Consider the following 27,375-nt stretch of genomic DNA (forward strand, 5'->3'; position numbering starts at 1 on the left):
TGTCTGATGAGGGACACCAGCACCCTTATTACGGCAAGGTTGTGGATACTTTAGTGCTTGCTTTAATTGAGCTTTCTGTCCAGTTGGTGCTCATGTCCAGTCTCTCCTAGAGTGTTGTCTTGGTTGGTTTCTGGTTTTTTCCTCTCTCTGTGATTATTTCTTTTCAATTCTCTCCACGGAGCTATCTTCCTCTTCTTGCCTTTCTTAATTGCTTCTCCCAAGGTGTCCATTCTTGATCCTCTTTCATCCTTACTCTCCCTGATTCGCCTCTATGGGAAGGCATTATTTGCCGGACTGCTTGGCTCTGTCTTTCCCCTACTTTTAGACCCTAAAGGCCACCACTCTGCTGTATATCTCTGTAGCTATCCAAAGGCTCTTTAAACTCCATCGATTCAAATAAAAGTATTATAGCCCCCGACTCTTTCCCTTTATTTCCCATCCAATATGATCACCAACCAGCCTGTCATCCAAGTGAAGAATGGCATTTATCCTAATGGATGTCTTTTACCTGCTACACAGCCAGTCAGTGATCAAGTTTTATTACTTTCAAGTTATTAATCTTTGTTTTTTTGATTGAGTTAAAGGGCACAAGGCCCAGGTGAACAACTTGACAAATTTTTCTTGTACATAGATAGCTGTCACTCAGTTCAAGATATGGGACAGAAAGCTATTTTGTGTTCTCTCCAAGACCTCACTTCCCCCATTGCCACTCAAGGGTAACCATTATTTTGCCCTCTATCGTTATATATTATTTCATCTGATTTTAAACTTCATATAAATAGAATCATACAATATATATTCTTTTTAAAAAATATATTTTTTCTTTTTTCTTTTTCTCCCCTTTCTTACCCTGCTGTTTTTTGCTGTCTATGTCCATTCACTGTATGATCTTTTGTATCTGTTTCTCTTTTGGTTTTCTCTTTTTTCTCCTCTAAGATTCACTTGGATTCGATCCTGGGGACCTCTGATATGGAGAGGGGTTCCCTGTTGCTTGTGCCACCTCAGTTCCTGGTTTCTCTTGTGCCTCACCTTCATTCTCCTCTTTGTCTCTCTTTTGTTGCATCATCACCTTGCTGCGTGACTCACTTGCGTAGGTGCTGACTCGCTGCACGGGCACTCAGCTTGCTGTGTGGGCACTGGCTCGCCAGGCAGGCCTGCTTTTTTTTTTTTAACCAGGCTTGAACCTGGGTCCTCCCATGTGGTAGGCTGAAGCCCAGTCACTTGAGCCACATCTGCTTCCCAATATATATTCTTTTTGTGTCTGATTCCTTTTATTCAACATTACATCTGTGAGATAGCCATGTTGTTGCATGTTGCAGGAGGTTTTTTCCCCCATCATGTGACGATACCTCAATTTATCCATTCTAGTCTTGATGGACATTTGAACTGTTTGTAATTTGGGTGTTTGCACATGTTCTTTGGTATACATGTGCATTTGATTCTGAGGGGTGTAAATCTGGAAGTAGAATTGATATATATATATATGCTTAGCTTTGATAGATTCCACCAAACATTTTCCAAAGTAATTGTATTATTTGATACAAATGATATAGTCGGCCATATGCGAGAGATCCTGTTGCTCTATAGCCTAGTCAGCACTTGGTTTTGTTGGTGATGCTTTTTTTTTTTTTAATTTATTTATTTCCTCCCCCCATTGTTTTCATTTGCTGTTTGCTGTGTCTGTTCATTGTGTGCTCTCTATGTCTCCTCGTTTTCTTTTAGGAGGCACTGGGAACCCAACCTGGGACCTCCCATATGGTAGGCAGGTACTCAACTGCTTGAGCCACATCTGGTCTTAGGCTTTCTCTCTCTCTCTACCCCCCTTCCCCTCCCCCTCCACCCCCCCAACTGGTGAGTGTAGTGGTATCTCTCTCTCTCTCTTTTATTTTAGGGAGATACTGGAGATCAAACCCGGGACCTCATACATGGGAAGCAGGTACTCAACCACGTGTGCTACATCTGCTTCCCTCATTTTGTTTTTTTTCGTTCTTTTTTAAAAAATTGTATTTCATTTCTTTATTATCTTCTTTAAAGTTAATAGATCACACAAAATGTTACATTAAAAAACATAAGATGTTCCCATATACCCCACTCCCCACCCCCACCCCCATCATTTTTTTAAATTTTATTTTTTTGAAGATATATAGATCACAAAAAATGCTACATTAAAAAATGTACAAGGTTCCCATATACCGCCCCCACTCCTCCCACATCAACAACCTCTTTCATCATTGTGGCACATTCAGTGCAATTGGTGAATACATTTTGGAGCACTGCTGTACCACATGGATAATAGTTTACATTGTAGTTTACACTCTCCCCCAGTACATTCAGTGGGTTATGGCAGGATATATAACGTCCATTATCTGTCCCTGCAATATCATTTAGGAAAACTCCAAGTCCTGAAAACGCCCCCACATTACCTCTCTTCTTCCCTCTCCCTGCCCTCAGCAACTACCATGGCCACTTTCTCCATAACAATGTTAAAATTTCTTCCATTACTAGTCACAATAGTTCTATAGTAGAGTATCAGTAAGTCCATTCTAATCCATATTTTATTCCTCCATCCTGTGGCCCCTGGGAGGTGATGTCCAGTCCACCTCTATATTGAGAGGGGGCTTAGATCCCACATGGATGATCGTTGCAGTTCTCCTGCTTGTGGTTGTAGGCACTCTCGTTTCCCTTGTGTGGTTGTTGACCATCTTCACCTCCCTGTTAGCTGACCTGGGTAAGTCCAACAAACCAGAGAGTAGGAGTTGGAACTCTGCTGAGGCTCAGGGCCCAGCTGGCACATGGACAGTCCAGAGATTCAAGTCCCCTGAGTATACACCAATCCCAGCACCAACTGCAGGTTCAATAAGTGACAGAAGAGCTCATTTTGGTTTTGATTTGCATCTTTCTGATGCCTGATAGTATCAAACATGCTTTCATATATTTCCTGGCCATTATTTTATCTTTATCTGATTTTTGATTAAAAAAAAATCTATTCCAGTCTTTTGCCTATTAAAAAAAAATGGTGTTTGTCTCTGCCATATTAACTTGTAGGAGTTCTTTATATGTTCTTTATATGAGTCCTTTGTCAGATAGAGGTATTGGAAATATCTTCTTTGAGTCTGACACTTGTTTTGAATTTTAATGAAGTCCAATTTATTTTTTTTATGTGTTCTTAGTCCGGTCTTTACTTCTGTGTGCTCTTTATGCTCTGTTTAAAAAAACTTTACACCAAATGCAGTGAATGTTTCATGATGATGGAGGAGATTATTGTTATGGGGGTAGGAGTGGGGTGAGGACCGTTGGTGGTATATGGGGACCTCATATTTTTTGAATGTAATATTATAAAAATAAATAAAAAAGAAAGGAGAAAAAAAAACTTTACCTATTCCTAACTCAAAAATTCTATTTTCATCTAGAATTTGAATGGTTTAACTTTCACATTTAAGTATGATACATCTTAAAGTATTTTATATACACATACACATATATACACATATGTGTATGTATACTTAGATACACATATACATATGTACAATATTTTGATATGAGCTATGGCTATCCATTTCCTCCAGGACCATTTTTGAAAGACATTCCTTTCAAATTTGCAGTGGTGTCTTTGTTGAAAATCAGGTAGCCATCTACTTGTGGGTCTCTTTTTGGATTCTCAGTTCTATTGCATTTGTCTCTTTGTCTAGCATTGTGCCAATATTTCCAGCCCCTGTTACTTAGCTTTATACCATAAATAATATGCGTAACATATTGAATGATTAAAAAAAGTATGTGTCCAGTACATTTAATTGAGAAATGTATGTTTTTATTCAACTGTTTTCTTTTTCAAGTTATTGTCTATATTTTCAATTATTAAATGTACAAATATATTGAAAAAGGAAAAGCATTTGCAGGGAACTGATATGGCTCAAGTAATGAGACCTGCTTCCCATATGGGAGGTCCTGGTTTGGTTCCCAGTGCCTCCTAAGAAAAACAAATGATAAAACCAAGCAAACGTGGAAAAAAACCACTTCAGCTCCCCTGAGCTGAAGTGGCTCAGTGGTTGAGCACCGGTTTCCCAAGTGCAAGGTTCCGGGGTCAATCCCTAGCCCCTGGGTACTTCAAAAAAAAAAAAAAAAAAGGAAAAAGAAAGAGGTAATTGCAATAGTTCAGATGATGCAAGGTGATGACGGTGGCTGGAGGGGGCAGAGAGAAGCCTGGAATGTTAGCAGAGCCAGGTCCACTGTAGGCCCAGCTCAAGTGTTCTTTTCACTCCCCTTCACATAATACCTTCAGAACCATAATTACTGGCACCGCAGTCTTAGACCTGCCCTTCTGCCTTCTCCTTCCCCTTCCATTTGACGTCAACATCTGAACTAGATCAGAGGAAAAAAATTATAATTTTTTGAGACTTTGTCCATATCCCAAATTCTCTGCAGAATGTAAAGAAGTAGGCAAACTAAATTTATGCAAATGCCATTATTTTCTTCTTGAGATATAATTCACATATCCAAGTATTCACCCTTTTAAAGTGTACAATTCAGTGACTTTATTATATTCACAGCTATGTACAACCATCACCACTATTTAATCCCAGAACATTTCATCACCCCAAAAAGCCAACCCAGTGTTACCACCACCACCATCCACTACCAAAACTTAGTGAATGTAATTAATATCACTGAAATGTATACTTAAAATGAGAAATGTTAATCCTGTGTATATATTACCACAATAAAAATTAAAGGAAAGAAGCCCCATATCCATTCATAGCCGTTAACCATGCCCCTGTCTCTAGCTCCTGGCAACCACTAATCTACTTTGTCTCTATGGATTTGCCTATTCTGGGCGATTCAAATAAATGCAATCATACCAAAAAAAGTGTTCATATCTGTGGATGTAAGTTCCCCACCTTTGTTTTTCAAGATAGCTTTGGCCTGGGGGAGTGGATGTCGCTCAGTGATTGAGCACCTGCCTCCCACACATGAGGTCCCAGGTTCAATCCCCAGTACCTCCTGAAAGTAAAAAGTAAAACAACAGCAGCAACAAAAAGATTGCTTTGGCTATTTTAAGTTCTTTGTCTTTCTACATAAACTTTATGATCATCTTATAAATTTCTCCCCCAAAAACTTGCTGGAATTTGGTATTGCATTGAAAACCAAATTGATCTATAGATAGTATAGGTCATATTAATATTGACCTTTCAATTTATGAACATGGTATTTCTCTCTATTAGGTCTTTAATTTTTCTCAGCAAGGTTTGATAATTTTTCATGTGGAGTCCTTGTACTTCTTTTGTTCGATTTATTAATAGGTACTTGAAAACTTTTTCCCTATTTGTGTGTTGCTTGTATGTAGAAATGTGGTTGATTTTTTTTTTTGTATATTGACCTTGTATTCGGTGACTTTACCATTTATTAATTTTATTATTTTATCTGTAGAATATTTTGTATTTTCTACTTATAGAAATTGCTTCCTTTCTAGTCCTTAAACTTTTATTTTTTTTCTTTCCTTCTTGCAGTGCCTAGGAGTTTTAATATACCATGAACTAGAAGTAGTACATCCTTGTTTTCTTCCCAGTCTCAAGGGAAACTTTTCAATATTTTATCATTATGTGTGATTTTTGCTGTAAGATTTTTGGTGCATATTTTTTGGGAAGTTTCATTATTTTCCTAGTTTGCAAGGAGTTTTCATCATCCAAGGGATGCTGAATTACTTATTATTAAGATGAATATATAGTTTTCTCCTTTATTCTTTTAATGGATTAAATAATATTGACATATTAATTGAGGTAATTCTACTAATTTTTCTTTTTAGATTTATTTTATTTGTTTCTCTCCCATTCTCCCTCACCCCCCATTGTCTGCATTCTGTATCCATTCACTGTGTGTTCTTCTGTGTTCACTTGTATTCTTGTCAGGCGGCTCTGGGAATCTGTGTCTCTTTTTGTTGTGTCATCATCTTACTGCTTCAGCTCTCCGTGTGTGTGGTGCCATCCCTGGGTGGGCTGTATTTTCCATGCAGGGTGGCTCTCCTTGTGGGGTGCAGTCCTTGAGTGTGGACACCCCTACACGGGGGTCACCTCTGTGTGACACGGCACTCCTTGTGCATGGCAGCACTGCTCATGGGCCAGCTCACCACACGGGCCAGGAGGCCCTGGAAGTCAAACCATGGACCTCTTATATGGTAGGCGGACGTTCTATCAGTTGAGCCACATCCGCTTCCCTCTATTAATGTTTTGATTTTCAAATGTTAAACCAATCTTATTTTCCAGGAAAAAAATCCAACTTGATTTTTGATGTTTTAAAAAAAAGGTAATTCATGATTATTGGTTTAGAATTTTTGTCTTTATTCATGAGATAAAGTGTAATTTTCCTTTCCTATGTTTTTGTCAGATTTTATATTTATTTTATACTAACCTTGGAATACATCTTAAGTGTTTTCTCTTTCTCTATTCTCTGGAAGCATTTGTGTAAGACCAATGTTATTTATTTTTTAATTGCTCATAAAATTTCACCAGTGATATCATCTGGGTCTGGATTTTCTTTGTGGAAAGTTTTAAAATTATCGATTGCATTTCTTTATATTAGGGAAATTATCCTTTAGAATATGATATAAGTTCAGTTCCTTCTCAGCTCATCTTTTCTCATCCCCATGTGTGGGAGCAGGTGCTCTTTGTTCCAGGGAAAGCTTGGGAAAAAGCAATGCTGTCCTTCAGTATACCTGCCTACACCTCCAGGCCAAAGCCATGGCTGTACACATGACAGTTCAAAAATAACCCCATTGGCACCCAGGATTTCTGTTTGCTTTGCTCTCTTTCTTTACATTTCTCTGGATTTGCACTTGTGCTAATTTAGCATCTTGATAGGAACTAAAAGTTTTAGTCCTGTCCTACTCTTAATATTTTAGTCAAGGGCAGCAGTGACTTCCATGTCGCTAAATGCTAAATCCAGTGGTGAATTCTCAGGCTTCGTCTTGCTTGACCAGTTAGCTGCATTTGACATTGTTGATCACTTTTTTCCTTCTGATTTAACTTTCTTCATTTGGCTTCCAGAATACAACATTTTAAAAATTTTCCTTCTCTGATTGCTTGCTCCTTTTCCTTTGCTGGCTCCTTCTTTTCTTCCTACCTCTTGATGTTGGAGAGTCCCAAAGCTCAGCCCTTGCTCCTCATCCTTTCTCTATCTGTGACCTACCCTTTGGTGTTCTTGTTGATTCTCATAAGTATTTCTGTGGCCAATGACTCCTCATACTCTTTTAGTTTCCTAGGCTGCTTAAGCAAATACCATGAAATTATTTGGCTTAAACAATGGGAATTTATTTGCTTAAAGTTTTGAGGCTAAAAAAAAGTCCAGATCAAGACATCATCAAGGTGTTGCTTTCTTCCCAAAGACTGGCTGCCGGTGTTCCTTGGCTCCTCTGCAACATGGCGAAGCACATGGCTGCATGTGCTGGTCTCTCCCTTCTTTTCTGGGTTTCATTGATTTCATCTTCTTGCTTCTGTGGCTTTCTCTCTCTCTGTCTGAATTTCATTCTCTTATAAAGGTCTCTAGTAACAGGAATAAGACCCATCCTGATTGAGGTGGGCCACACCTCAACTGAAGTAACCTCCGCAGAAGGACCTACTTACAATGGATTTACATCCACAGGAATGGATTAGATTTAAGAACATGTTTTTTTCTGGGGAATATACAGCTTAAAACCACCATACCCAGACCTCTTCCTGCACTTAAGAGTCATATATCTAAGGGTCTACTTTACACCTCTATTTGAATGTTTAATAGACACAGCTGAACATGACTGCAACTGACTTACTGGCCACTTCCTTCCCAAACCTATTTTCTCACAGCCTTCCCCTTCTTGATTGATAGCTGACCCTTTGGAATCATCCTTGACCTGTTTTTCCTTCATGCTGTACATCTTACTTATCAGCAGAACCTCTTGGCTCTAGATCCAAAATATATCCAGAATCTGACCTCTTCTAATCACCTGCAATTACCCAAAACAACCCTCAGGCATCTCTTGCCTGGATGATGTCAGGGGACACAGAGCAGTTCTTGCTACCTGGGGAATGAGTTAGGTATGGCACTCCTCTGCCCAGCATTTCATTTTCCTTTGAGTAAAAGCCAGAGTTCTTCCAAAGGGTTATGTGGCTCATTACTTCTGTATCTCGCCTCCTCCTCAGCCCTTGATCACTCTGCACCAGCCCCACTGGCCTTCTTGCTGTTCTAGAAACATACTGAGCACAATGCCATCTCCATCCTTGTGCGAGATGTACCTGCTGCCTGGAGTGTGCTCTCCCCAGGGACCTTGTGGCCAACTCCCTCTCCTCCTCTGGACCATGTTCAGAGCCCACAGCTCAGGCAGGTCTACCTGGACCCCGAGTTCAAAATTGCTGCACTAATCCCTAGCATTCCTACCCCCCTTACCTTCATCTGTTTTGTATTTTTGCCACCGCACTTCTCACCTGGAGTTTGCTCATTACTCTGTTTATTGTGGGGTTTTTTTGGTAAGATTTATTTATTTATTTATTTTTAATCTTTATTTATCCCTTCCCCCACCTAGATGGTTCTCTCATCTGTCTACTCATTGTTTGCTGGCCTTCTCCAGGGGGCACTGGGAACCGAACCAGGGACCTCCCACATGAGAGGCGAGTGCCCAGTGTCCTGAGCCACATCTGCACCCCATGGGCTGTGGTGTCTGCTGGCTCGTGGCAGGGGTGGCATTCTATCTGGTTGTGGTGAGGGTCACATCTGCTCGTCTTCTTCTAGGAGGCACTGGGACCTGAACCTAGGACCTCCCATGTGGTAGGAGGGTGCCCATCTGGTTGAGCCACATGACTTCCCTGTTTATTGTTTATCATCTCTTATTCCCCTCTTGAATGACTGTACACTTCCTGAAATCTAAGGGAGCGGGGTAAGAAGGCTGTTGTTCACTGATGTTTCCCAAGTATCCAGGACAGTTCCTGGCACATAGAAAGTATTCAGAAGTTGTTGAATGAATGAATGAATGAATGAATGAATTTTTGTGTGCCATTTATTTTCCTTTGTAAGTACGATGTAGCTTAATTTTAAAATCTTAACCTAATTTATTTTTTTGCCTTTAGGATGTTTTTATTGAAGTATATCACTCATACATAAACATACATAAACAATAAATGAATAGTAGTAGTTTAAACTTACAAAACAAACATATATAAGATCATACAGGACTCTCACTGCCTCACCCTACCACCAATACCTTGTATTGTTGTTAAACATTTTTAACTAATGATTAAAGAGCATCGTCAAAATGTTACTACTAACCAAAGTATTTTTCCCCCAATCCACCCTATTATTATCTTTACCTAATTTTTATATGAATATACATAAACAATAAGTTTATAGTAAAAGTTGTGAACTTAAAAGCAAACATGCATAACATCATACATGGGTCCCAACACCTTGCATTGTTGTGGGACATTTGTTACAAATTATGAAAGAATATTGTCAAAATCTTATTACTAATTATAGTCCTTATCTTACATTTGGTGTATTTTCCCCCCAATCCACCCTATTATTATTTTTTAAATATATTTTTATGACAGAAGTTGTAAACTTACAAAACAGCCATGCACATTTGCAGAATTCCCAAACAACACACCTCTATCAACATACCACACTATAGTGGCACAGTTGTTACAGATTATAGATAATATCATCCTATTGTTACCATGTCCATAGTGTAAATTTCTCACACATTGTACATACTGCCTCATTATCAACACACTATATCTTTGGCATAGATGCAAGACTATCATATTATTACTGTTAACCACAGTCCATAGGTCACTCCAGTTATATCTTTCCCATGCTTTTCCACATTCCCACCCCCCTTTAATAGTGACGTTCATTCGCTCTAGCTAACAAAGGACACTCTTGCATCTGTACCCTTAACCACAGTTCTCATCCACCTCTCGGTTTACTGTGCTATTCAGTTCCTAGATTATTCTCTAGCATTCTGTCAATTGGCGTTTATATCCCTAGACTATCATTTTCAGTCACATCCCCATTTATGAACTAGCTGTTACTCGCTATGTGTTACCATCCACTCTATACATTTCCACACTTTTACAGTAAAGCTAATTAAAACTTCTATATATTTTAAACATCAGTAGCCCATTTCAGTCCTCCTCTTATTTCCTTTAAGAATCCACCACCTACCACCACGTTTTGAAGATATTTTCCTACATTTTCTTCTAGAAGCTTTATGGTTCTTTTATATTTAGGTTTTTTTTTTTTACATTTATTTATTTATTTAATTCCCCCCCTCCCCCGGTTGTCTGTTCTCTGTGTCTATTTGCTGCGTCTTGTTTCTTTGTCCGCTTCTGTTGTCATCAGTGGCACAGGAAGTGTGGGCGGCGCCATTTCTGGGCGGGCTGCACTTTCCTTCGCGCTGGGCGGCTCTCCTTACGGGGTGCACTCCTTGCGCGTGGGGCTCCCCTATGCGGGGGACACCCCTGTGTGGCACGGCACTCCTTGTGCGCATCAGCACTGCACATGGGCCAGCTCCACACGGGTAAAGGAGACCCGGGGTTTGAACTGTGGACCTCCCATGTGGTAGACGGACACCCTAACCACTGGGCCAAGTCCGTTTCCCTATATTTAGGTTTTTGATCCATTTTGAGTTAATTTTTGGATAAGATGTGAGATAGGGGTCCTCTTTCCTTCTTTTGGCTATGGATACCCAGTTCTCTCAGCACCATTTGTTGAATGGACTATTTTGCCCAAGCTGGGGAGGTGGGTTTGACAGACTTGTCAAAAATCACTTGACCATACATAAGAGGGTCTATTTCTGAACCATCAGTTTGGTTCCATTGGTCTATGTGTCTGTCTTTATGCCAGTACCATGCTGTTTTTACCACTGTAGCTAGGTAAAATGATTTAAAGTCTGCAGATGAGAGTCCTCCAATTTCACTTTTCCTTTTTAAGATGTTTCTGGCTGTTCAGGACCCCTTACCCTTCCAAATAAATTTGATATTCATGTTTTCAATTTATTTAAAAAATGCTGGTGGAATTTGTATTGGGATTGTGTTGAATCTGTTTATCAGTTTGAGTAGAATTAACATCTTAATGATGTTTAGTCTTCTAATCTGTGAGCATGGAATGCTCTTCCAATTATTTAGGCCTTTTGAAATTTCTTTTAACATTCAGTTATAGTTTTCTGAATACAGGTGCTTTACATTATTGGTTAAGTTTTTTAAAGATTATTTGGATTTTATCTGTCATATTTTATTTTTACCACTCTTTTGACCCTTTTAGTTACTTTTATTGATATAATAATCTTCATTTCTAGACTCTCTTTCAGGCCTCTCTTCTGTCTTTTCTTTTCAGGCTCTAGCATACCCTTTAGAATTTCCTGAAAATCTGGTCTCTTGGTTAGAAATTCTCTGATTTTCTGTTTATCTGTGAATATTCTAGACTCGTCCTCATTTTTGAAAGATAATCTTGCTGGATATAAGATCCTTGACTGGAAGTTTTTCTCTTGCAGTATCTTAAATATATCATACCATTGTCTTCTTACCTCCATGGTTTCTGGTGAGAAATCAGCAATTAATCTTATTGGGTATCCCTTATATGTTATACATTGCTCTTCTTTTTCTGTTCTCAGAATTCTCTCATTGTCTTTGGCATTTGATATTCTGATGAGTATGTGTCTCAGAGTTGATCTATTCAGATTTTACTCAGATAGGAGCTGTTGTGCTTCTTGGACATGGATATCTATGTCCTTCCATAGGGTTGGGAAATTTTCTACCATTATTTCTTGAAATATTCCCTTTGCCCCTTTTCGCTTCCCTTCTTCCTCTGGCACACCCATGACACATATGCTTGCACATCTTTTGCTGTCATTTAGTTCCCTGACGCATTGTTCAATTTTTTCCATTCTTTTCTTCATCTGTTTTTTTGTATGCTCACTTTCAGAGGCCATTTCCTCAAGCTCACCAATCCCTTCTTCTGCCTCCTCAAATCTGCTACTATATGATTCCAATGTATTTTTTTAAGATTTCTCTTTCCTCCCCCCCAAGTTGTCTGCTCTCAGTGTCCATTTGTTGTGTGTTCTTCTGTGTCTGATTGTATTCTTGTCAGCGGCAGCCAGAACCTGTGTCTCCTTTTGTTGTGTCATCTTGCTTCGTCAGCTCTCCATGCATGCGGAGCCATTCCCAGGCAGGCTGCATTTTTTTCTCACTGGATGACTCTCCTTACAGGGTGTACTCCTGCGCGTGGGGCCCCCCTTGCGGGGGATACCCCTGCGTGGCACGGCACTCCTTGCGTGCATCAGCATGGAGTGTTGGCTAGCTCATCACACGGGCCAGGAGGCCCTGGATTTGAAACTTGGGTCTTCCATGTGGTAGGTGGACCCTCTATCTGTTGAGCCAAATCTGCTTCCCCCAATGTATTTTTAATTTCATTTATTGTGCCTTTCATTCCCATTAGGCCTGCTATTTTCCTACGTATGCTTTCTTTCAAATTCTTCTTTGTGCTCATCCAGGGTCTTCTTTTTTTTTTTTTTTTAAGATTTACTTATTTTCCCCCTTCCCCTCCTCCTACCCTGCTGTTTTGTTGTCTGTGTTGTCTTCTTATTTTCTCTCCTCTAGGACTCACTGGGATTTGATCCTGGAGACCTCTGATGGGGAAAGAGGTTTCCTGTCAATTGCACCACCTCATTCCTGGTTTCTGCTGTGCTTCACTTTGACTCTCCCCTTGTTTCTCTTTTGATGCATCATCATCTTGCTGTAGTCACTTGCATGGGCACTGACTCACCATGTGGACACTTGCATGGGCACTCGCACGGGCACTGGCTTACCACACGGGCATTTGTACTCTCCATGTGGGCAGTTGCGCTCACTGGTTCACCATGTGGGCACTTGCGTGGGCACTGGTTCGCTGTGTGGGCACGCCTTCCCTTCTTTTTCACCAGGAGGCCCCAGGGATTGAACCCAGGTCCTACCATATGGTAGGATGAAACTCTGTCACTTCAGCCACATCCGCTTCCCCCAGTATCGTCTTAATATCTGTAATCTCTTTACCCATCTTATTGAATTTATTAAGGAGATTTGTTTGAACATCTATGCTTAGTTGTTTCAACTCCTTTATGTCATTTGGAGGCTTATCTTGTTCCTTTAACTGGGCCACATCTTTGTGTTTCTTGGTGTGGATTTTAATTTTTTGTTGGTGTCTTGGCATCTGGCTTAGTAGAGTATCTATTCTGGGTGCAGTTTTTCTCTTTAGTTTAGGGCTTCCTGCCCCTTCTCCCTTGCTGGTTGTGCAGTAGGAGCCAAAGACGTAGTTGGTGCTATAAGCTGTGGAGGCACAAGCAGCTGTCATTGCCTCAGGGACTGATGAAGTTTCTCCCAACTTTCTCCTTTGCCAGGGATAGGGGCAGAGTCACAGCTGTGTGGAATAATCGAAGTTGTGCAGGACTAGACTGTAGTTGCCCAGAAAGACTGATGAAACTTCATGTTCCTTTCTGCCCTCCCTGGAGAGGGGATGGAGCTGCAGTCTATGCAGTGTGGGTCCAAGATGACTGCAGTTACCCCGGTAGACTTCTTACTGTTCAGTCTGTGCCAGCCAAAGGGACCTGGATAGGCTGGTGCAGGGCCTGCCGGCTTCCTCTCTGCCAGAGGTGGGACTGAAGCCTAGGCTAGGGCTGCAGGCTGATCTGGGTGAGAGAAACTGGTCTCTACCATCACTGCGATTTTCAGTCAGCCTGGCTTCCCCTCAAGCTGGGGGTGGAGTCAAATGGCAGCTACTGGCCTCTTTCCAACTTGGACAGGTTCAAACTTCAGCTGTTCTTAGGACTATACTTTAGCCAGTCAAGTTTACTAATCAGTAGCTGAAATTGGTAGCCAACTGTCTCTTTCTTCCCTGTTTTTGGAAACGGAGCTTCCAATTCCAGCCATAGAATAGCTCCTGGGGTTGCTTGTGCTGCCAAAGTAGGGTGATCATTGGTCTCTTCAGCGTGACCTGGAGTTTCCTGGAGAGTCTGGTTCAGGTCCCCCCAGATTCCTCCCTCCCAGAGGTGGGGCTGGGGCTTAGGCTAGAGCTGCAATCTGATCTGGGTGGAAAGAAGCCAGTCCCCACCAGCATTGTGATTTTCAGCCCTCCCTGCTTCCCCTCATGCTAGGCACAGAGTTAAAATGGCAGCTACTGGCCTCTTTCTGACTTGGAGAAGCTGAAAGTTTAGCTGTATTCCTTAGCCAGCCAAATTTACTCATCAATAACTGAAGTTGGTTCCCAGCTGTCTCTTCCTTCCTCGTTTTTGGGAAGTGGGACTTCCAATTCCAGCTGCGGAACAGCTCCTGAGGTGGTTTATGCCTCCAGCGGAGGATGTGGTGTGGAGCACTCTACCAATGAATCTTCTCTGCAGACGGGCAGTCTCCTCCTTCCATTCCTTTAAGGATGTTGCAGGATCCTCTTCTGGTCTCCTGGAGCCCAAACAGGTGCTGCAGATAGGTCTGAGTGTTTACTAACTGCCCTGTAGCACAAGCTGACCCTAAGAACTCCTTACTCTGCTGCCATCTTGCTGGTTGTCCTTTATCTAATATTTTTATCTTTTAATAGTAGATTTAAATGTCTTCACTTTGAGGGTTTCTTTGTTTTTTGTTTTACATTTCATACCTATTTGCTCAAACTTTTAAAAATCGTTATGTCAACTATATTTAATAAATTAATCATCCTGTGCATTTCTAATTTGAAGTTGTGATTTTATTGTATATTAAGTTACTGTATATATTTGAATCTATTTCTGGACTTTTTTCCCTCATTGACCTAATTTTCTTTTGATCAAAACAGCTTTATGATAAATAGTAATGCCTAGGAAGGCAAAAGCCCACTCTGCAGTTTTGTTTGGAGATTTACTTGTCTCTTTTTCCTCCTGAATTAAAAAAATATGTATCTAATGAAATCTCTTCCCCCTTGTAAAAAATTTAAGAAAAACAAACAAAATAATTGGCTTGCTAAATATTTACCTTAAAATGTTATTGTTAATTATTTTATTTTATTTTATTTGTTTCTCTCCCCTTCTCCTCCCTGCCCTAGTTGTCTGTTCTCTGTGTCCATTTGCTGCGTGCTCTTCTTTTGTCTGCTTCTGTTGTTGTCAGCAGTATGGGAATCTGTGTCTCTTTTTGTTGCATCATCTTGCTGTGTCAGCTCTCCGTGTGTGTGCCTCCATTCTTGGGCAGGCTTCACTTTCTTTCACGCTGGGCGGCTCTCCTTTTGGGGAGCACTCCTTGTGCGTGGGGCTCCCCTACGCGGGGGACACCCCTGCATGGCACAGCACTCCTTGCGCGCATCAACACTGTGCATGGACCAGCTCGACACGGGTCAAGGAGGCCCGGGGTTTGAACCATGGACCTCCCATGTGGTAGACGGACGCCCTATGCACTGGGCCATGTCCGTTTCCCTTATTGTTAATTTTGATGGCTCAATATTTTGATAAGTCATAATTCTCAAAAACATTGTTTTATGTCCTTCAGTAATACTTAAAAAACAATAGATTTATTGAGATATAATTCATAATTTAAAAAAGATTTATTTATTTATTTCCCTCTCTACCCCCCTCCCCAGTTGTTTGCTCTCTGTGTCCATTCACTGTGTGTTCTTCTGTGACTGCTTCTATCCTTAGCAGTGACACCGGGAATCTGTGTCTCTTTTTGTTGCATCAACTTGTTGTGTCAGGTCTCCATGTGTGCGGTGCCATACCTGGGCAGCTGCATTTTCTTTTGCGCTGGGCGGCTCTCCTTATGGGGCAAACTCCTTGTGCATGGGGCTCCCCTACGCGGGGGACACCCCTGCATGGCACAGTACTCCTTGCGCGCATCAGCACTATGCATGGGCCAGCTCCACACGGGGTTTGAACCTTGGATCTCCCATGTGGTAGGCGGACGCTCTATCCATTGGACCAAGTCCACTTTCCATAATTTTTAAAGTGTATGCTTCAGTGTGCACTTTACTTTAGTATATTTACAGAATTGTGCAGCTACACTACTGTCTAATTTTAGAGCATTTTCATCACTCGCAAAAGAAGCCCTGAACTTGCTAGCAATCACTGCTCACCCTTCTTTATCCCCATTGCCTGGCAACCACTATCTACTTTTTGTCTGTATAGATTTGCTTCTTCTTGGCATTTCATATAAAGGGAATCATAAAGCATGTGGCCTTTGTGTCTGTCTTCTTTTACTTAGCATGTTTCCATCGTTCACCGATGTTGTAGTGTGTCAGTACTTTGTTCTCTTTTATGACCAAATAATATTCCATTGTGTAGATATGCCATACTTTTTTAATCCACGTATCAGTTTGTGGACATTTGGGTTTCCATTTTTTGGCTGTTATCAATAATGCTACCATGAATATTCACGTACAAGTTTTTATGTAGACATATGTTTGAAGTTCTCTTGGGTGTATACCTATGAGTAGAACTGCTGGATCATATGGTAGGTAACTCTGTGTTTAGCATTTTGGAGAACTCTTAAAACCATTTTCTATGGCAGTTACACTAATTTGCATTCCCACCAGAATTATATGAAGGTTCCAGTTTTTTCACATCTTTACTGACACTAGTAATTTTCCATTTTTTAAATAATAGCCATCCTAGTAGGTATATTACCGTGTGGTTTTAATTTGCATTTTCCTGATGATTAATGATGTTGAGTGTCTTTTCATGTGCTTATTGTCATTTGTGTATATTCTTTGGAGATTTATCTATTCAGATTCTTTGCCCCTTTTTTAACTGGATTATTTGTCTTTTTATTATTGAGTTGTTACAGTATTTTACACCAGAAGCATTACCAGATGTATGATCTCTTCCCTAACATTTTACATGATTTTTAATCTAAGTCATATACCTTTGTAGCTATTTGTCATTTTCAACATTGCTCCAGTTTGTTATGTTTTCCTCCCTTTTCCATTATTAAATCAATATTGCTAATGTATAGTTAAAATTCTGCATCTAATTGCTCATTAGCTAGTGATTTTCTTCTTGCAGACAAGATTAAGGTATGGTGTAATGATTCATCATTGAGAATAAATTGGATAAGTTTTCTATTTTCAGTTGGCCTTATGTTATTGAAATAAACCCTATTTGTCCTTCCATTTACTTAAAAAATTTATTGAGCACCTACTGTGTTTTAGATGAAAAGACTGCTGTGAACAAAAGAAAGCTACCACTTTCAAAGAGAGCATTTTCCAATGGATCATGATGGTTTTTTTTGTTTTTTTTTTTGAGAAGGAAAAATGGTTTATTGACGGCCGGCCAGACTCGGGAGCTTTCTGTTTCAATCCCGAGCCCCGAACAAGATTTTTGAGTCCCTTTTATACAGAGATGAAAGGCCAAATGGTCCTTTTGTTTCAGTTCTCAGTAGGCTTGAATTAGCATATATATCTTCCACATCTTAGATAAATGATGTATTGTTTTAATAATAATCTTCTGTACTTTGTTTGCTAACATTTCATTAGGAACATTTGCATCCAAACTATAAAAGAAATTGTCCTGTAGTTTTCTTTTGTTGTACTGCTTTATAAGGTTTTAATTTTAAGATTACCATAGTTCAGTAATGATTTGGGAGCATTCCATATTTTTTGGAAGAGTATATGACAATGCCAGACTCATCTTTTCCTGAAAGACTGACTAGAATTTACTTTAAAGATTCCAGTGCTGCTGGTTTTAAATCATCAGTAGATTTGCAAATCTCATCTTCAGTTATTGATCTTATTATCTTGTTGTAAACAGTCTGTTTCCTTTATATTCTGAAAACGTATTGCTGTGAAATGTCACATATGATTCTTCTATAATTTATTACTCTTCCATCTTTGTGGATATATGCCTTTCCTCAACTCTGTTATATAATTTTGCTGTTTTACTTTACCCCTCTAATTTGCCCATTGGGTATATAATGTCTTTTTTAGGATACACTGAAAAAGTGCATTTGGTTTTATTTAGCCTTCCTCATTTATTTTGGCTTTAATTTCATTCATTTAGAATTTTATCCTTACTTTTCATGCTTTCTTTTTATTTTGTTATTTTTCAAAATTCTTTTAGCTAAATATAGAGTTGATAATTATTTTCAGTCTTTCAATTTAAAAATCAGTTAAAGACAATTTTTCTCTGTAGTAGCTTTAATTGTGGCTCTCAAGTTTTCATGTAACTTATTCCCTTCTTTTTCTTTCTAGGAAATTGTAAATTGGATGTTGATTGTTTTTTCTTTGATCTAAAGTTTTTGTTTGTACACTGTGTCTCATTTCATGAATCAATAACTTCTGGGTGAATTTTTTTTTTAATTTTAGTTTTATAGCCCACAATCAAGACAGTGTAGCTTGCAAAACTTCTGACTTTTAGAATTCAGTGACAGTTTCTCTCTAAGCAAAGCACAGCATAATGATTATGAGTAGAGCCTTGTCAGATGAGCATGGTGACCTTGGGAAGTTGGTAACCATTTGCTGCCTCGATTTTCACATCTGTTAAATGGGGAAAATAATATCTGTTATAGGTTTATAGTGTTATAAGAGGAAAAATATATTTATAATATCCTTTAAAAGTCGCTCTTCTAAATAAAAGTATCCACTAAATTTTAGTTATTATTATTATTACCTGACCAGTTTTTGCAAAATTTTCTGAAACATAAGAGTTAAATGATCTCTATTTGATAGTTGAGCTTTCTTCTCTATAGATATGCATTTTCTCCCACTGTAAAGTGGATTGTTTTCTTTAAACAAATTCTCTTATAATTGTAGCAGTTTTTCCTACCTCTATTTGGATACATACAGATTTGTCTTTTCTTGATTAATTTTGCCATTTATCATTACATGCCCCCTTTCTTTGCCCCATTGAAAGATTAAGGCTGCACATCCACTTTATATAATATAATAAGGCCACACTTGCTTCCCTTTATTTGCATTTTCCTGAAATTTTTGTCCATTCCTTCATTTTCACCATTCTTTTTTATTTTTATTTTTTTGTAATGATACAATGAAATTTTATTCACAAAAGAGGCAGCTAGATTTAATCTCTGCCTTCTTGCCTCTATGGTTTCTTTTTTTTTTAACTTAAAAAAATTTTAAACATATTTCTATTACATAAATCTTGCAGAGACTTTATTGGGCAATTTTCACCATTCTTTATCACTTTGTTTTAGATTTATATTTTATAAACAACAAATGGCAAGATTTTTTTAAACCAATATGACAGTCTTTCTTAGATAAGAAATTCATCCAGTCATATTTTCTGCAGTTATTCATAAATTTGATTATATTTATCCATCTTAGTTTACTATGTAAGAATATAATAATATATGTTATATACATTAAGCGTACTCTTTTAATATGCCTGTTCTGGCTTGTTCAGATTTCTCATTTATTCATTTTTCTTCTGTTAATTGGGTAATTTTCTGATTTTCAGTTCTCGTAGTTACCAGCCGATCCTTAATTATAACTAAGCCTTTATCTAGTAATATCAGGATTAGTTACTTGCTCTTCTGCTGCTTCATGGTGTGGTTGTCACTCTTCTCCAGATCTCCTTAGACAACCTTCACAAAGCTTCAATCCCCCCACCTTGATACCCATACTCCTTCATTTTGCTAATTGGTTTCCCCTTCTCTTCTGTTTCAATTACTCTTCTCTAACATTACATTATAAATGTCAAATCATGTTAATACCATCCATTTAGTTTTAACCATCTATCTATAACAAGATTTTTTTGTTTCCCATTTCTTCCCTACCCTTCATATTCCTCTGGCTTGAGAGGTGTTTGCGTGCTTGTTAGAGCACCTCCTCAGGTGTTTTCTCTACAGAAGTTACCTGGGTGATCTACTCCTCCTGAGGCCCTGCTGTCCGAATACATCTGATTTTTGGCCTTTGATATGAAAAACTGTTTATGTGTAGGATTTCTAGATTGACATTTCTTCTTTTCATGATCTTAAACAATCTTTTTCCTTCTAGCATTGCAGTTGAGACATCTAAAGCTAGGATAGTTCTCTTCTTTATGAATAACCTTTTTTTTTTCATTTGGAAGGTTTTCAGATTGATTCATCGTCATCAGAATTAAACAAAGATAAGCTTCAGTGTGTCTTTTTCATTAATCATTAATTCTAGATTAGTGTTTTTTTTTTCTTTCAAGACTTTTAATATTCACTCCTCTCACTTTTTTAAAGTTTTATTGAGATATATTCACATACCATAAAATCTATCCAGAGTATACAATCAATGGCTTTTAATATAATCACAATGTTGGTGCATTTGTCACCACAAAAAAATTCAGAACAATTTTATTACTCCAAAAAGAAAAACTCCGTACCACTTAGCAATCACCTCTTGATCCCTTTATCCTTCCCAGCCCTACATAACCACTAATCTGATTCCGTACTTATAAATTGATTTATACTTACATTTTATATAAATAGAATCATATAATATTTAGTACTTTGTATCTGATTTCTTTCATTTAGCATAATGTGGTTGTTTTTTTTTTTGCCTGATATTAACATATTGTATCATTAACATACATTTGTTCAGTTTCAGAGAAAAACAGTCTTATATATGCAGTATTACTCACATTCATATTTTACATGATCCCCTCTCTTCCTGCTTGTATGGTTTTTGATGAAAAGTCTACTGTCATTCTTATCTTAGTTTCCCTCTAGGTAAGATGTGTTTTTTCCTGTCTGCATTCTTTCAAGATTTTTCCCTTTGTCTTTGGTTTTCTGCACTTCAATATGATATTCCTAGATGTGGTTTTCTTGGTAGTTATTCTCTTTGATGTTCTCTGAGCTCCCTTTATCTGTCATTAATTTTACAATGTTTTCAGCTATTATTACTTCCAGTATTTCTTCTGCTCCATTCTCTTTCTTTTTCTGGTATTTCAGTCATGCATTTATTATACCTTTTGATGTCCCCAAGTTCTTGAATGCTCTCTTTTTTCATCTTCTCTTTGCATTTTAGTTTGTGACATTTCTGTTGACACCTTTTCAAGTTCACTGGTTCTTTCCTTGGCTTTGTGTGATGAACCTGTCCATGGCATTCTTCTTTCCTGTCACTATGCTTTTGATTTCTAGCATTTCTGGTTGAGTTTTTCTGCTTACATTATCCATCTGTTCTTTTTTTCTACCCTCCCCCTCTTTTGCCCTACTGTTTTTCCTATCTATCCAATCGCTGTGTGATCTTCTGTATCTATGTCTCGTTTTGTCTTCCATCTTTCTCCTCTAGGATTCACTGGGATTCAATCCTGGAGACCTCTGATGTGGAGAGAGGTTCCCTGTCAATTGTGCCATCTCAGTTCCTGTTCTCTGCCATGCTTCACCTTGACTCTCCCTTTCGTTTCTCTTTGGTTGTGTCATCCTCTTGCCGTGTGACTCACTTGTTTGGGCATTGGCTTCCTGCTCAGGTGCTCAGCTTATCACTTGGGCACTGGTTTGTCATGCATGTACTGGCTTACCATGTGGACACTCACGTGGGCACTTGACTCACTACATGGGCACTGGCTCACCACACGGGTACTTATGTGGGCACTCGGCTCACCATGTGGACACTCACTCAGCTTACTGCACGGGCACTTGACTCACCATGTGGGCACTCAGCTCGCCATGCAGGACTTGCGTGAGCACTTGGCTCACCACATAAGCACTCAGCTCACCTCATGAGCACTCGGCTCACCTCGTGGGCACTCAGCTCACTGTGTGGGCACTTGGCTCACCATGCTGGCACTTGACTTGCCATGGGGACACTGGCTCACTGTGCAGACACACTTTCTCGTCTTTTTCACCAGGAGGCCCTAGGGATTGAACCCATGTCTTCCCATATGGTAGTCGGAGGCCTTATCACTTGAACCACATCACTTCCCTCCATCTGTTCTTCAAGTATTAACCGTAATTATTTTAAAGTCCCTGTGTAATAATTCCAACATCTGTACCACACCTGAGTTTGATTCTGATTGCTTTGCGTCTTCAGAGTAAGCCTTTTGGCATGTCCTGTCATTTTTTGTTGAAAGCTGAACATGTTGTATCTGGTAATAAGAACTGAGATAATAGGCTTTAGTGTGAGGATTTATGTTAAATCTGCCTAGGAGTTGGGCTCTGTTTAATGTTTGTTGGACCTATAGGTGCGAGAGGCTTCAGATTCCTCAAGTGTCTTGTTTTTCCTTCCCTCTTGACTTTGCACTTCCCTCTGTACTTCCCAAGACTCTGTTGAGAGAGTCTGTCTGGCAGCTCTTGGAGCTGATGGCCACTGTTCCTGCACTGAGCCCTGCTGGTGTGCTGTAAGGTGGGGCAGGGGAGCATTCTACAACTCACGCTTCACTCCGCCCTCTGGTGGCCATGCCCCTGGGTGGTGACCTTCACAGTGTTACTGATAAGCTGAAAACTTCCTCCTAGCACCTCCTATGTGGACTTTTGTCCTGTGTTCTAGAAGTCTGTTCTTACTTTATTTTAGTAATTTTCTTCTCAGTATATGTAAGAGTATCATTGGAATTAAAAGCTGATTTTCTTCCATTTCTTGCTATAATTTTGTTTTCTCCGTGTTCAGTTGTTTTGATTATCTTAGTTCTTATTGTTCTATTTCTAATTTCCCTAAAACATCTGCTTCTTTTTCTATTCATTTTCTGTAAGTGAGGAACTAGTGGTTATTTGGGTTCCTACTAAACTCTTCTCTCCTGGGTTTAGTTTTCCCTTTCAGAGAATTTTTTTCTCATTCTTCGTGGCCTGGGCTTCTCCCAGGCTCCTGAGGAGGGCTCTTTCAGATCCGGTACCTGCTCTTCTGCCCCCACAGGCTCTTCCCTTGGGAGCCTTCTGACTCACTGCTGGCTTCAGCTACCACTGAGATGCCGGCGACTCCCCCAGGCCTTAACTTCATCCTGGGCTTCTGTTCTGAGCCCCAGAAGCATCCCTCCAGCTGCCTCCTGGGGAGCCTGCTCTGCTTTTCCCAGAGACACTTGAAGCCCAGCCTCTTTCTCTCCACTTTCTGGTTTTGCAAATGGTACTGGGTTTTACCTGGATGCTCATAAAGATACCCTTGGTGCTCATTTACCCATCTTCCCTTTATAGCATGAGTCAGGGGCCTGATTTTTGGCGACTGATGCATCATATCTCTGTGTATCATCTTTCCTCTGCCCCTCCATTATTACTGCCTGAATCAGCTCTCTTACTGTCCTTTGCCCTCTCTTTTCCCTTAAGCCAATCTCCACTGTCCTTCTGGCTCAGTGCTGACCAATAGAAATATAACATGAGCCCACACATTAAAAAAAGGAGTGAAAAAGAAGCAAGTGAAATTAGTTTTAATAACATATTTAATTTAAATCAGGATACAGAAAATAATACCATTTCAACACATAATCGACATTTGAAAAGGCACTCTCAGTGAAATATTTCCTTTTTTTGAACTAAGCTTCTGAAATCTGCTGTGTATTTTATACGTATGGCACTCTCAGTTTAGCCTAACGACATTTCAGTTGTTCAATAGCCCATGTAGCTAGGTGCTACTGTATTGGTTACCACAATTATACATCATTGCTCCTGCAATGCAAGTGTGGACATGGAAGTCCAGTGTTTATTTCATGTCTTTACTGGTGCTAATATTTGTACCTAGGATTTCAAATGTGGGGCTGTATACCCTAAGGCCGTAAATCCTAAGGCGAAGGTAGTCTAAAAGCATGGTTTCTGGATCAGCCGCAGCGTGAGCATCACCTGCTAACTCGTTAGAAATGCTTGTTCAGTTATTCACGAGGCAGTCCCTTTGGTACTTTAGGGCACATTTTATGAGATCAGTTTTGATATGATCATATTTTACCTTGTTTGCCTAGTCTATAGACAGGTCAAACCTGATCTGCCTCTTTTAAAAAAAAAATTAATATTTCAATTTTTAATTTTTTCTTTACTAGAGAATTTGTGGGTTTACAGAACAATCATGCATGAAATACAGGATTCCCATACACCACCCCACCACCACCACCTTGCATTGGTGTTGAAAATTCATTACAACTGATGATAGGACTTTTTATAATTGTACTGTTAATTAAAGTCCATGGTTGAACTTAGGGTTCTCTGTTCATATAATATAGTTCTTTAATTTTTAATTTTACTTGAGATCTTGGGGCTGGGGATTGAACCTGGGACCTCAAATGTGGGAAGCTGGCACTCAACCACTGAGCCATATCAATCTCCCCTGAATTAGTTTTTTCATTCATTCATTTATTTTTTTTTTAGGAGGCACTGGAAACTGAACCCCAGCTCTCCCATGTGGGAAGCAGGGGCTCAACTGCTTGAATCACATCTGCTCCCTCCCCCCCTTATTTTTGTTCTTCTCTTAGTCTTGAGGGATTTGGGATGATGCCTGCTCTGACTGCTTCAGGCTGAGAGGGGTCTTAGATATCATGGGGAAGAGGAAATACATCTCTGAGAAACATATTTGACGAGTGCATTGAAAATTACAGGTTCGTATAAAAGGAGTAGAAGAATCATGATTAGGGGAATTTTAAATGAGTATAACTGTTATATTTGGGAAATGTATTTTCATATTTTCCCAAATAGGGCCCACCGAGGGTTGATTACATGAGTCTTTGTGGGTTGCCTATGGTGTCTGGATGTCCCTAGAGCCCTCAGGAGCACTTTTTTTTTTTTAAACATATTTTTGTTATGAAGTTGCAAACCTACAAAACAATTATACAGGTGTATAAAATCTGAGGAGCACTTTTGATTGAGTCTTTCTTTAAAAACTCTGTTTTATTTAATATTTTCCCCTTTTGGTAAAGGTCTTTTTCCAGATGCACTGCTGATTAACACTTGGTAATAATCCCTTGATGCCAGGGAGGCTCATGCCCAGAAGTCATGTCCCACTTTGGGAGCAGGTGGTGAGTTTATTTGCAGAGCTTTGCTTATAGGGAAGACCTCCACAAGGAGGTTTTCAGGAGGTAACTCTTAGGCATTGATTATAATTAGGCTTAGTTTCATTATTATAGGAGTAAGTTTCATAAGTGCAAGCATTTTGATTGAGGGCTTGGCATATTGGACTGTTTTCTTTTATTAGGTAAGGCTTATGTAGTCCAGAGTTTGTTTTTTGTTTTTCTTTACCATCTCATTTGAGAAAGAAGCAGGACTTCCCCAGGATGCAAGTTTAATATTTTGATAGCTACTGTATGAGCTTCTACCTATCCAGAAGACATACCTATGACAACAAGAATACATTTATACCCCATTCAGGTATACTTGTACTTATGGCATATATTTGTTTTATAGCTCCTGAACAAACTTTTTTTTTTAAAGATTTATTTGTTTATTTGCCCCCCCGCCCCCCATTTGTGTTCACTGTCTGCTCTCTGTGTCCATTTGCTGTGTGTGCTGTGTCTTCCTGTCTTCTCTTTAGGAAGCACTGGGAACTGAACCTGAGACCTCCCATGTTGGAGAGAGGCATTCAATCACTTGAGCCACCTCAGCTCCCTGCTTTGTTGTATCTCTCATTGTCTTTCCTCTTTGTGTCGCCCTGTTGCATCATTTTGTTGTGCCAGCTCGCCATGCCTGCCCATTGGGCCAACTTTCTGTCTTGCTTGCCTTTTCCAGGGGGCACCAGGAACCAAACCTGGGACCCCCCATGTGGTAGGTGGGAGCTCAATCACTTGAGCCGCATTTGCTTCCCCAAACTTTTAAAAAATCATGTCAGTTTATTCCATTTATCAGCATAATTAATGACATATCAATTTGAAATTATTTTTTAAAGATTTATTTTTTATTTATTTCTCTCCCCTTCCCCCTTCAACCCCCGCGTTGTCTGCTCTCTGTGTCCATTTGCTGCATGTTCTTTCTTTGTCCACTTCTGTTGTTGTCAGCAGCACAGGAATCTGTGTTTCTTTTTGTTGCATCATCTTGTGTGTCAGCTCTCCGTGTGTGCGGCACCATTCCTGGGCAGGCTGAATTTTCTTTCATGCTGGGCGGCTCTCCTTACAGGGTGCACTCCTTGTACATGGGGCTCGCCTACTTGGGGACACCCCTTCGTGGCACGGCACTCCTTGCATGCATCAGCACTGCGTGTGGGCCAGCTCGACATGGGTCAAGGAGGCCCGGGATTTGAACCGCGGACCTCCCATGTGGTAGACAGATGCCCTATCCACTGGGCCAAGTCTGCTTTCTCAATTTGAAATTAAAATGAATTTTATTTATAAAATGTTACAAATATTTTATTTATATAAGCAAATCAGTATTAAAACAGGGACACCAGTTATGTTGAATTCATAGCTAGAGGAAGAAGTATAATTGTTTGGATGAGGGGTGAGACAACTTCTTAAAAGGTATTCTCCAATCCATAGATACGTGTTTACCTTCTCAAGCAACACATATTAACAGCGAACAGTTATATAGTGTTTGCCAAGTGCCAGATACTCTTGAACGTATTTTACAGATTTTAACTAATTTGAACCTCTCATGCAAGATAGATACTATCATTATTCCAATTTAGAGATAAAGAATCTGATATAGGGAGGCTCAAAAACTTGTTCAAAGTCAAAACTAAGAAGAGGCAGAGATAAGATTCAAACCAGGAGACTGATCTGAGGCTTGCCTAGTCTCCTTGCTGGCCAACCAGGCTATAAACTCTTTCTTTTCTTGAAAAAAAAGAAAAGATTTAAACCAGAGTCCATTCATTTAAGCAGAATGCTGTTCTATCTCTCCTGCACAGCAATGTACTGTACTAACAGGTGAGAGCTTGTAGAATTTGGATTTCGTATGATATTGTGATAAACATTGTACTAGTGTTTCCAGTTTAGTTTTCATATATAAATAAAGCCAGCTTTCTCTCATTTTCCTTTGCCTAGTGGAAATGACAAATCAATACAAGAGAAAAACAGGAAAACTACCAGTTAACAACAGAGATTCTAGGAATTTCAGGAAAAAAAAAGTAAATGATACATCCAAAGACGTGTTGGGCCATTTAAAATTCTCATTCTGATAAGCTAGAACTCACTTCAGTATCTGTAGAATGTTCCTCCAAATTTTGAATGGTGTATTTCTGTATGTGTGTGTGTATACGTACGCAATTAATTATATATATACACACATATATAATAATGGTGAAAATTTTTTGTTCTTTGAGGATGGATTTTATCTAGGGATAATAAAAATCATTTAGAGCTAAGATGGGTGGGAGAGGTAGAGTTGGGCAATACTAATTTGAAGTGAATGTAAGTTTTCACTAAAAATAACAAAATGGACTTTTGAACATTCAGTTACCACCCTTGACATTTTCTTTATCTAGGATCCAGATCATTTGGAATTGATTCTATTATAAAGTAAGTTTTTCTCTGCTAAATTATTTCTGCCTCTCTCAATTAATGAGGATAGTAAGTTGGAAATTTGGAGTGTAAGTTCTTTGTAAATGGACTCCATA

The 27,375-nt window shown here is 39.3% G+C and overlaps 1 long non-coding RNA gene across 1 annotated transcript in view; it reads left to right on the forward strand.

Annotated features, from left to right (window-relative positions):
- The window catches only part of LOC131278782 (uncharacterized), an 80,280-nt gene that overhangs the window by 1,519 nt on the left and 51,386 nt on the right, over positions 1-27,375 (forward strand). The window lies entirely within an intron of this gene.

This window comes from Dasypus novemcinctus, chromosome 6 (genome assembly GCF_030445035.2).
Source record: "Dasypus novemcinctus isolate mDasNov1 chromosome 6, mDasNov1.1.hap2, whole genome shotgun sequence".
Lineage (NCBI taxonomy): Eukaryota > Metazoa > Chordata > Mammalia > Cingulata > Dasypodidae > Dasypus > Dasypus novemcinctus.